This window comes from Cygnus olor, chromosome 16, assembly GCF_009769625.2.
Source record: "Cygnus olor isolate bCygOlo1 chromosome 16, bCygOlo1.pri.v2, whole genome shotgun sequence".
NCBI classification, from domain to species: Eukaryota; Metazoa; Chordata; class Aves; order Anseriformes; family Anatidae; genus Cygnus; species Cygnus olor.
The window spans coordinates 8203204-8215258 of NC_049184.1; the positions used below are offsets into that span (position 1 = coordinate 8203204).

At 43.5% G+C, this 12055-nt stretch overlaps 1 long non-coding RNA gene across 1 annotated transcript in view; it reads left to right on the forward strand.

The window, feature by feature from the left end:
* The window catches only part of LOC121079335, a 36827-nt gene extending 24988 nt beyond the window's left edge, over positions 1–11839 (forward strand). Inside the window, exons 2-3 of the long non-coding RNA XR_005824984.1 lie at positions 3918–3999; positions 11195–11839. This is a non-coding gene — a long non-coding RNA (uncharacterized LOC121079335). The remainder of the gene's footprint in view (positions 1–3917; positions 4000–11194) is intronic.
* Positions 11840–12055: the final 216 nt, after the last annotated feature.

The window sequence follows — 12055 nt, forward strand, 5'->3', positions numbered from 1 at the left end:
TAAATGTAAGAAATTTTTACATTTTACTGGCTTTGTCCGTCTTTGACCACTTTCTCTCACAAACAGTAATTTCCTCACACTATGGCAGCTTGACTGCGACATGCTGGTAGAGCTGCAGCAGTGATTCCTTGAGAAACTCTGCCCTTCCAGTGTGACACAAGTGAGGGAGCAAGCCCTCTGCATGACAAAGCTTGGTTTATATGGTTTCAAAATGGAGCAAGATGCCTCCTCCAAAAATGTTGAGCAATCTCTGAAAAACATGTTATATCGGACAAGTTATGTGGACAGAATCCGAGCTGACCAGGTGCCACTTAGCCAGTTAGTGCCTATGAAAAGACAGGCCTGATCTGATGAATTTTTCACCTAACTGGATCAGGCAGAAAAATGGGAGCATGAGGAAGTGTTATTATCCCTCTTCCATGGGCTGGGGAATGGAAGACGGTTACTCACTGAAGTCACACAATAGACTCCGTGGGTGCCAGATGCTGTCTGTGCCAGGGATGGGATTTCAACCCAGATGTCCTGAGTGCCAGCCCAATGCACAACATTCATCATTATCCATTCTCTCTCAAAAAAAAATCAAATAAGGCTTTCTGATTGATTCAGTAGTTTGAAAGTTTCAGCTGCCATAAAATGACACTTCAGAGAACCCTACAGTTTACTAATGGAAAAGACTATTATTATTACCCAGGTCACCTCCTTTAGGAATGAATGACTGTAGTCTTTTACAACATAATAATAATCTGAGTGCCTTTTGAAAAGTGGATGTTAAAGCACATCTGAATTGACTTGCCAATAACATCCGAGAAGTCTGTGTTATAAGGAGTAATTCTGATTCCACTCTGTACTGTAATAATTTTGGGGTATCCTTCTTTAAAAATTCCTTCTTTAGTTTTCCCCCATTCTTTGACACATTTTTTAACTTTGCAGATAATTAAAACTATATTGGCTTCAGATTGATAAAAATACCTTCCTATATGCCAGAATAAATGGAGCATCTCTGCTGGATATGATTGACTTCATCTCTGGTGGATACGATTGACTTGATTTACTATCAAAACAAGCAACAAAGGAATTCAATTTAACAAGGAAGCCACTGCCTTTAAAAAATGAAAAAAAAATAAAAATCTGTAATTCTGAAGACTGCAAGTTTTGGAGCACAAATGACAATGGAAGTTTATGGAGCCTTTTGGATTAAACCAAAAACCAGCTCCATTAAACCAAACGGAGCATTCCTAATCTGACATGTTGACAGGGACACCTCTGCCTATTCCAAAAGGGAGTTTCAAATGAATCCAGATTTACTGTATGTTCCCAACAGGGGCTGGGCTGACTCCAAAGGAAGTTATGCAGTCCAAAAATAAACAAGATACACATGAAGCAGTTTGTGCCACCAGGAAATCTTCCAGGGAATATGCAGAGAGGAGAAGGAAAGCCAGCAGAATCGTGGCTTAAGATGTCTTTCCTCTCTCCTCATTATCTCCTATCTCTGTGTCTTCAGAGAATGTAAATCAGAGTTTCTTTCCCATGAGATCTTTTGCCCTTATATTCACTTTCTTCACCCTTGCTTCCCCAAGAAAACAACTCTGTGTGCTGCTGCTTTCCAACACTCAACAACTGCCGTTGCTGCAGCTGCAAGGAAGCAGCTACAGAGATGCTCAGCGTTGAAGTGCTGCTGATCCTGCATCTGCTAGTGCTCATACTTGGTTACGGACTTCCGCAAGAGTAGACTGGAGCTGAACAGCCATGCTTTTCCCAGGAGCATGTATGAGTGATTTGAATTATGTAATTCTAAAAAGCAAATGTAGCCTTTTCCAGCTGCATTTACCATGAGCAGACACATAGTCAGAATAATTGCAAATATCAGGACAAGCACCTTTTGCATTTACATTTGGGTAGATTGGAGCCAACCTTTTAATTTGCTAAGAGACCCCAGGAGAGCTGTGCTGGTGGCACACATTGTTCACTTCTTTGGGTCTGACCAGAGTCTGACTTGGACTTTATAATTTGCTGGAGCGGAGTCACTAAATTACACACTGCTATGAGATATATAATCCCACATGAGACACAGAGCAGCTCCTTAATATGGCAGCCTTCAAACAGGCATGAGCTCAAATACCACTGCAGAGAACAAAGCTTCCCAGTGTTAGATACAGCATTAGAAGTTCTACCTCATGAAACATTATGGACTATATTGTCAAAGGAAATCCAAGTTTGTGCCCATAATAATAGCGTGTTTGGAACTTCCTGCCCAAGAAAAAGTCTGTATAGCTACATATAGACAAGCATCAGTGCACACAAAAAAGAAAGTTGTAGAGTGTCTACTTTGCAAATGCAGCCCTAGGGTTTCAGAAGTGCAAGATATACACACACAGAATGGAGACAGTTATAAGCTGTTTGGCAGTGCAGACCAAAGTATAAAATATGCGTCTCAGAAGGTTGCTTTATAGCCTGAACTTAAGATTTTGCAGCAGCCTTAGTATTCTGTTAGCTGTATTTTGGATATCAGAAATCTGAATTTCCAGAGATGTGTGTTGCCTTCCAACTAGTATTAACATTTACATTTTTTGTGAATCTCTCATCATCAAAATGACAGCAGTCCTGCTTGTCCATTTATTGTTTATGTAGTATCTCAAGTGATAACTGGATTGTAATGGCCAAATTCTTTCTCATAGATTTTGACACTTGCTAACACAATTAAATGTGAAAAATTTATCAGATTACTGGTATCACTTGTAGCAAAACTTGTGCAAAAAGATGGCATAGTACATTGCCACAGTATAGAAAACCCTTGAAACACTGCACATAAAATAGGTGATGATGATGATGAATGATTGTACATGCATATTCACCAAAGTCACACTGACTTTAATAGCTGTTATATGTACACAGCCAAGGAATATTTTTTATCGTGTATCTATAAATAGATATATCTCTATCTATATATGAATAGATGCATGTGCATGTATACGAAACACAGAAAAACATAGCTGGTTGGTCCTGTCCTTTTGCCATAATGTCTGATAGAGCTTTTTTCTGATAATATTATATTTATTAGATGTAATTATTTATTATTATTATTATTAATTTATTACAGGTACCAGGAAGGTAATAGGTAGCTCATTTGGGAGTTTGGAACAAATGCAAAAAATCTGAGGCCAGTCAGACCAAGATTTCAGGCTGAGAAGCACAAAATACATAGCCAGATCACTCCAGCAGATCTAGCGCAATGATTTTGCTTGTCTGTTTGTAAGATGTCTTTTGACTTGATTTTGATCTTGGCAAGAAGCTCCTGTTTGAGGTTTTGGCTCTCCATCCAAGGAGGAATATTTAGGCCAATATGGACACTTGAATCCCAGTCCTCATAGGAACTGATAAAATTATGGACAAGTTCCATTAAACAATACTGGAGCATTTTGTGTTTAGTTACTTAGAACTCGGTCGTGCACAAGGGAATCTGGCTGTTTATCTCCAAGGGAAGCAAGAAATCTGTGTGCGTGGGTGAGCTACCTGCTGGAGCAGGGTGTGGAGGAGCTGAGCTCCACGCTGGAGATGGGGTGTCACCACCCACCGCGCTGTCCAAGCCCAGGGTTTACGAACTGTTACTAGCTTTGGCCAGCCAACAACCTAGCCTCTCCCTGGGGAGGGAGCGTGACTCAGAGGGGTGTCTGAATCATCAGGGCTTCCCCTGGGCGAGGCTGGGACTCGTGCATACGGCCTGTCCACATGTCTGGGCTCCAGGGACGGGGAAAGGCTGGTGAGAAGCTGCTTCCAGCTCTGCAGACCTGCAGGCCCAGGGACAGCCTCCTGCCTAAAGGACCTTGCACTTGCAGAGTAGCCACGGGTGAAAAACAGGATCAAGGTGAGACATGGCATTTGTAAATGTTACTACGATGACATTGTGTGTTTGCTTTCAGGCTCTGTTTTTACATCACCAGTGCTACGAACCATGGCTGCTTCCCTGCAAAGTTTGCAATAATGTGAAAACAGAAATAAGCAGTGAGTGATTGTTGCAAACTACTCTGGCCTCCTGGCATTTTCGGCTGTTTCCCACCCACCCTTGAAAATCATCTCTGGCCCAAAATGGAACTGTGAGCTGTACCACATGATCTAAATGAAGTGCTAATTAAATACTTCTACTTAATGTAGACAACATTTCTTTGAAAAGATGGTAATGTATTACAGATGCCATGCGTTCCCTTAGAGAACGACAAAGTGAGCAGTGCACATACTGCGTCCCACTTGAGGAGGTAGGGATGTAACCTGAGTGGCTTAGACTGATATGGCCTCATGCTGAAACAGCACTCATCTGGTCCAAATCCCCACACATGGTCGGTCTCTCATTGTGAACGTGGTAGCACAAATACTGCACGTACTTCTGTCTGGATGCATGTTTTGACACGTGGGAGATAAATTCCGGAGCCATACAGTTTGATAGAAACCTAGTGCCCCAAAGCAAACAGGTAACAACTGGCAGATGGTGCAGAAAAGGAGCTGAATCCTGCTGGATGGAGGCCCCGGCCATGCTCCATGAACTGGCAAGCAGTTTTGGGCTTGCGCTGTCCTAGTGCAGGACAGAGCTGCATAGCAAAGGAGCTGAAAGGATTTGGGTTTAGTGCAAGCACTGGTGTCCATTCTGGCAACAGGAGAAAAGCTGACAATCCAGCTCCAGAAGAGCTGGAAGGCTCTGCTAAAATTATTGCCATTGAAATCATGATTGATCTCTAGGTTTTAGGGTCAACAGACATCAAGCTCAGAGGAGCCAGATCACCCAGCTTTTGGGGTAGGCTTATGCTGTTAATGGACCATATGCTCAAGTCCATGTCCAAGTCCAGACTTGTCCACGAGCAGCTTGCTTTCATCCTGGCTCTGGCGCAGGCTTGCATCCAGCTCTCACTGTCTTGAGGCATGAGTTTGAGCAAAATGGGTGTCTTTGTAGAGACCCAGGCTCTCATCAGCACAGTCTGGGTGGATTAGACAAAAGCAGGGCTGTGCATATACGAGTTCAGCTTTCCAGCATGAATCCTGAGCTTGGATTGAAACACTGTGTGTGTATACTGGACGCAAATTATCATCAGGCCAGCAGCCTGCCAAGTGAGCAGAAACTTATACGTCATGGAGATTGTCCCCTGTGTCTATACTCACTGCACACAGCCTGTCTGCAGACAGGCTCTGAGACCAAATGTTCTTGGGTTAACCTATGGGGAAGATGGATTTTTCCCATAATCTAGAGGACTAGACATCCAGGCTGTCCTTTCTGTGACAGTTTAAACCCTTGGGTATCTGAGGGTCTACCTGTGAAATACCAGCACCTTGTCTGAGCTGTGGCATCAGGGGCTGGGTTGGCGAGAGGCCCTTGCTGCCTGCAGCAGGGCAGGAAAGGCTGCTGTCAGGGTATGGCAGCTGCAGCGGTCTGAATGCACCCCCTGCACAAAGCAAGTAGGATGGAAAAAATAAACTAGGAAATACAGTTTTCATGGAGTAATGGTTACTTACAGGGCTGGAAAAGATCCTGATATGCCATTGTCATGATGGGAGGAAAAGAACCTGATTAGGCAGAGATTCCAGTTGGGAGGGGAAAGACCATAAGCCAGGACTCCTGGCTTTAATTCGTTTGTGCTAATGAGCATTGTTAGTGGCTTGCCTTGTGATACATCCGTTTGCTCTTTAAAATAGACAGTACCATCCCATCTGACTGAGCTCAAATGATTGAAGTGTGTTAGTGCAGGTGAAATAGTATTTATGTAGAGCTTCCAAGCCCTCCAGTGACCTATGTTTTGGGGTTTCAGTGGTGATCAGTTAGACCTTGCCTTAACACTGAATATGTGTATGTTTGTAAGTGTAAATTGGAGAAGCAGAAAAGCACTGAAGAGTTAATAGGTGGGGAAAAAAACAAGTCCTGTTCCTTCTGTTTTCATTATGACATGTTTTGCTTTGAATTGCAGCCAGTGTGAGCCACTTCTGGCTGCCCACAATAACTTCTCCGTATTCACCGTGCTCTCTCCCTAGCCTGGTGTCCTGCAGGTCTCCCCAGCAGAAATAGGTATTCACAGATCCCTAACTCCAAATTGAATTCCCTCCCTTTCTCTTTTGAGGATTGCAGGCTTGTAAAGATCTGAAGCTGGCTTAGCAACTGTTCTCTGCAGCAAGATTGTGCTTATTGTGTAATGTTGAAACACTTACTTTTATTAAAAGAGTGAAGCCAGCATGCTTCCTTGCTGGTGTCCCTGATGTGAATCATTGTACACAAAGTTTCTGCCTGCAGTGCCCAAAGTCTGCAGGCAAAACGGAGGCAAAGGGTGTGTAGAAGAATGTCTGGTCACCTCTGCAATGCTTCTCCCACCACCCTGTCCCTGGGCTGTTCCTGCCTCATGCTGGGCAGCTATAGCTCAGCTGTCTCCATCTCCACTTCTACCTTCTCATTCTCAGGTACCATGCAGGGAAAGGTGTGTCCTCGTGCCAGTGACAGGAGCCTGTAGAAGTCATGGCACCTTAGCACTGAGACCAAATTAACCTCTGGCAGCCCCACACGTGGGGCACAGAGAGCATGTTGGTCCTTCACAGGAGATCTGGAGCTGCTCAAACTGACAGTTTCTAAGCAAATCACTTGCAAGGTGCCTGGTGGCCCTCAGGGAAGAACTAGGAGTGCAACCACAGTACACAATTATTTGGAATAGCATAATTAATTTATCGTTCAGCTCTTGTGGGCTGAGAAAGAAGTTTCAAAGTGGGATTGTTATATTGTGTGAAAAAGATATCCCAGGAGATACCAGAGTCAAAAGTAGAGAAAATCTCTGTTTTCAGAGTGACGTGGCAATTAAGTAGTGCTAACTTTGTTCTTTGTTTGCTGAGGCTGATGACAGTGATGGCTGAACAATATGGAGATAGCTTCAAAGAATTTATTCTTAAGAAATATGCAGTACCTTATTGTGTAAAGTGTACAGAAGCTGTTCCTGTAAAAATTGTAGAATATTTCCACATTTCTTTCAAGATGGTTCTGCAATGTTGTGAGTGCTTTTTGGAGTTGGATGCTCTCTTGGGAGAAAAAAGAGGTAGGAGTCCAAGATGAAGAAACAAGAAAAAGGAAAGATGGGAGAGAGCGCAGATGGCTAGGTGGAGAACTTTCTTTAATAAAATATTTCACATTAAGGATGTGAATTCAGTTGCCTGTTGCTATTCATCATGACTACATAAAATTCAAAGTACTTTGGTATTTAAATAGTTATAGATTCAGAGATGAGTCATGAACCAGATCTTGTATTTTATCCATGGCCATGTTAGTGAATGGTTTTCAAATGTAAGGAACTTTTTTCCAGTTTTCTGTTTTAATGGTATTTCCGTTCTCAGATTATTTTGTTGTATGTATATGGGACAAAATGAAGGAAGAAAACCAATGCATCTGGGGCTGTTTGTATTTGTAGACAGTAATTTTCTTTTTAAAAACTGCTACTTAGTGTTGCAGAGATGTTCCAAATTCCCACTCTCTAGAGAGAATTAATTAAGAGAGAGACCTTCTGGCTCTGCTTCTGTAGGAAACTTTGAGGAGACTTCTTGCTGTTGCTGGTGAACAGGTCTCTGAGTCAAGCCTCACTTTGTGCAACTTTTTGCCAAAAGACAACGTGTCATTTGTATGATAGCCACTGCAAGCATCGTATGCAAGGGAGTGGGTGTTTGGGAATGCCGGGTAGCTTATGGCAAGAACTAAAAAAAAAGTGAATCCAGCAAAGTTAGACTCTGCATGTGGAAATGGATATGGTTTTCAACGTTTCATGTTTAATTTTCTTAGTATTTCTGGGTATGGCAAATTAGAATAGTCCGAGATTAGCACAATAAATAGTATCATTCACATGAAATTTATTTTGATACAAAATGTTCTCTCTTGCCCTACAGACAACCAGCTACTTAGGCAGCTTGTCTGTCCCCAAAGGAATTTGTAATGGTGATAGAAACAACAAAAAAAGATACTTTTCCCCCAATAGAACAGTAAAGTTTGAGAGAAGACAGATCCTTGTCCCAAGGAAAGTATGGCTGATATTACAGTAAGGGATCTGAAACAGAGGCTGCTTTTGGAAGATGCATGTTGAGGATTGTTAATGATGGAGAGGGAACTGACTCATCACATCATCAATTCTGCTCCTCTGCCAGTACAGCACAAAACATCTTTTATCATCACACTCTCTCTTTCTTCATCATTTATTTTTTAAATTAAAGGAGTTTAAAACTCTTTAGAGCTCATCTTCCCCCTTCCCAGTCAGCTGCTGTTCTCTGGCCGGTGGTTACAATTTGGGGTGATAGAGCCCCCATTTGCCATGTGCAGGAGGACTCTTCCCATCCAGGCATTGTCAGGAACAAGCCAGAGGATGAATTTCTTGGCTTATGCTTTCACTCTTAGCACTGAGTTGCATACATACCCTTTAGCTGTAAGAAAACTAAGCTTTCCCATCTGAGTCCTTTTTTTCTTGTCTTAATCCCTCCTTTCTCTTCGTTGCAGAAAAGCACTGTTTATCTTAATAGGGACAGCAGGAACACTCTGGCTGCATAATTGCCACGAAGGCTACAGAGTGGTCCAGACGGTACCAGTTTGCACTGATATTTTTCTGGAGCATGCCAACAACAAGCTGCTGCTGTGAGAGCTGAAATTGCTTTTTTCTGTTCACATCTGCATTTGATTTTCAATCAAGACTTGGTTGGTGAAAAGCCAACTAATCTACAGTACTTAGGTTTTTATTTTTGTTTTTTAAGAGGCTGGTTTGAGCCAAGTTTAGTACCACAGAACTAGTTTTTAATAATTTTTTTCCCCCTGAATTATAAGTACTTTTGGATACAAACTATTTCAAATAGATCTTGTGGGAAAATTATTATTCACCATTATTTCTTTGTACTAGTGTCTCATGTATGACTATTACAAAGGACCAAGACCTCATTGTGCCAGGTGCATTATAGCACAAGTAAATGGCAAATCACATACCGAGGCCCCTGTGGTGTCAGGGACACTGCTGGGTGCCTCTGCTTCATGCTCTGGAACCAGGGAATCAGGAAAGTGGCTTTTGTAAGAACTAGAGAAGTGATTTCCACAGGTTTTGCATGAAACTTCTGGCATTTTATTTGGGCTAGTGTCACATCCTCTTCCTTTGGTGTCTTGGTGGCAGATGAAGAATTGGTTTTGTAGTGAAGATAAAGGAAAAGTCATTGTTTAATCAGAGACTTAAAAGGAACTGAAAAAGGATCTGTGTGTTTCAACCATCTTAAGCTTTGGGGGACAAATATGGTACCAAAAAGAGGAAAAAGTCTTGGCTTACAGAGTTTTAATTTTCTTAGGGCAATTTTCCTGTGAATTACAGTAACAGAAAGCACCAACCTGTGACTTGCATGGTCTACTGAGGGAATTCTAGTATTGCTTCTTATCCTTCATTTACTTAAGGCTCCGATTTAGGCATAACAGACTTTTAATAGAATTATTAAGCAGAATGTACAGTTACTGTTGCTGAAGGATGCTGAAAACCCTCTGAAACTGCTGTTTCCTTTTAACATGGTCAACTTTGGTTGGGGCATTACCGGGTGAGAAAGAGAACAAATTATACTATTAACCAGGTAAAGGTACAAGCAACTAAACTACCACAACAGGAACACCATCAGCCTTCAACGCACCTCAGTGCTTTGTACCTATATGTTAACATACGTTCGTGCAAAATCAGTTTGAAATCCCTGGGTTGGCCTTGTGTACGTGACAGCCACAGTGGCCACATCCACGAGGTGCTGCAAACCCAGTGCCATCTTGCCCCTCCCAGCCGCCATCTTGACGCCCCCCCCAGCCTCCATCTTGCCCCCCGCAGCCGCCATTTTGTCCCTCCAGTTGCCATCTTGCCCCCCGCAGCCACCATTTTGTCTCCCCCAGCTGCCATCTTGCCCCCAGCCGCCATTTTGTCTCCCCCAGCCGCCATTTTGTCTCCCCCCAGCTGCCATTTGTCCCCCCAGCCGCCATTTTGTCTCCCCCTAGCCGCCATTTTGTCTCCCCCTAGCCACCATTTTGTCTCCCCCAGCCGCCATTTTGTCCCCCAGCTGCCATTTTGTCTCCCCCAGCCGCCATTTTGTCTCCCCCCAGCTGCCATTTGTCCCCCCCAGCCGCCCTTTTGCTGCCCCAGCTGCCATCTTGACTCCCAGCCGCCATCTTGTTGCCTGGCCCCACAGCACTGACATCCCTGTGCCTCGCTCCCTCTCACGGTGCCTTGCCTGTGGCAGGACGCTGACCTTTCAGCTTGCCCAAATTCTTCTCCTTTTTCCTGTAGGGCATTGTTTTGTGCAGATTTTCTACAGCTGGTGGTTTTCATCCAGGATACTAGGCTTTAGTGATGTAAGTCCACCAGTCCCATCTCTGCCCTGCCTTCCTCTGTGAGCACGTGTGGTGTACTTACTGCAGCTTGTTAGAGAGCGTGTTTTAATAGTTGAAAATATTAAATGACTGTGTGGTTGTAGGGCAAACCACAGACCTCAATAGTAAAAAGCTAAATAGCTATTAATAGCTAAAATCTTATCACTCTTTTCTCGTTCGTTGTTTAGACAGCATCGATATTAACTACAGTCTCTGTATGGAAAATCTACTAATGTATTCACTATCTTCAATTTTTAGGGTCCCAGTCCAAGTGGACTGGATGTTTAAAAGCATGTAATAGTTGGAGGCTGCAGCTGCAGTGTTTTTGTGTTCAGCCCTGCTGAAAGCTGGCAGCCGTGTTTGTACGGGGCACTGAGCAGCTGAGGGGACTGAAGCGCCAGTGGTGATGCCAGCAACAGCCGCTGTGTGGGCTTGGGGCTGCCACCCCCTAAGGAGTGATGGGCTCTTGTCCACCCTACATGGAAAGTGGAACACGCAGAGTTTTAAATCACTGCCTGTTTAGTCCTTTGGGGACATTTTTAGGGAGCTTGGGTAGCTTGATATGCCTTCTGGGTAGATGTGGTGGCATCTGTTTCTGCCTTCCCTGTGGTGTCTAAAAACCTTCCTCTTGATGCTGTTCATGCTTATGTCCAGTATATTCGCCTGTGTATCTGACTTAGGCACCAATGTAGGATGAGCAATTTTAGTTTTTGAATTGAAATTTCTTTCCTTCCTCCATGCTTGGCCTTCGGATTTTTTTTTCTTTTTCTGGAAGGAAGGAAGGAAAAGCATTGAACTTCTGTTTACCTCATTTTGTTTGAACAGAGCCCTGTGTGTTAACCCTCCTCCGCACAATGAAACTCTGTACAGTGAATTGGCTAAGTGGGTCCTTATTCAGGATCATTCATCACCATGGCACGGCCTCATGCATACATGGCAGATTTACATCATTGAAACTGAGGAATAAAAACAAAAGGCCCATGATCTGAAGGAAGGGCTGTCATTATTTATGAAGCGCCAGTAATGTGCTGAGGGTGAGATGAAGATCTGATCAGCCTGGCCTCTCGGCTCGCCCTGCAAGGGTGCTGGTGGCAGAGTGACACACAGCTGGTGGCTGCAGCAAGGACAAACATGCTCAGCAACTCAGGGCTTCTTAAAGGCGTTTTGAACACTAGACGCTCCGCTTCAAAAAATGGGGCACGTGTATGGGAAGTAAGTCTAATGGTGAGTACAGACAACAAAATGAGTTAAAGGAAATAGTGTTACTGTTGCACTTCCTTGTTTGAAACCTCAGCACCTTAACGAGGCCAGGGAGCCCCAGTGATAGTTCCAAATCCCTGTGTTTCTTCACCTGCTTTTGATCTCATTGTAGCAATGTTCATTTTGTCCAAGTAAAATAAATGTCCTCGCAAATGTCTGAGAGGAAGTGAAGAATGGAAAACATGCTCGTTGGAGTCAGCAATTTGCCCCATTTGGAGGCTCATATAGATATATATATATATACACCTTCTCTTCTGTCTCTCTGCTGTGTGTTATGGAGGGACCAGCAGCAGCTCTTGCCCATACCTGCAAGCGAGGCTCAGGCCAACTTCATGAGGAGCATCCTTAGAATGCTGCTGTGCTGGGCGCATGGCACTCACTGTCAGCTAGCACATGCTGCTCATTCACAAATTCTCAGCTTTTTCA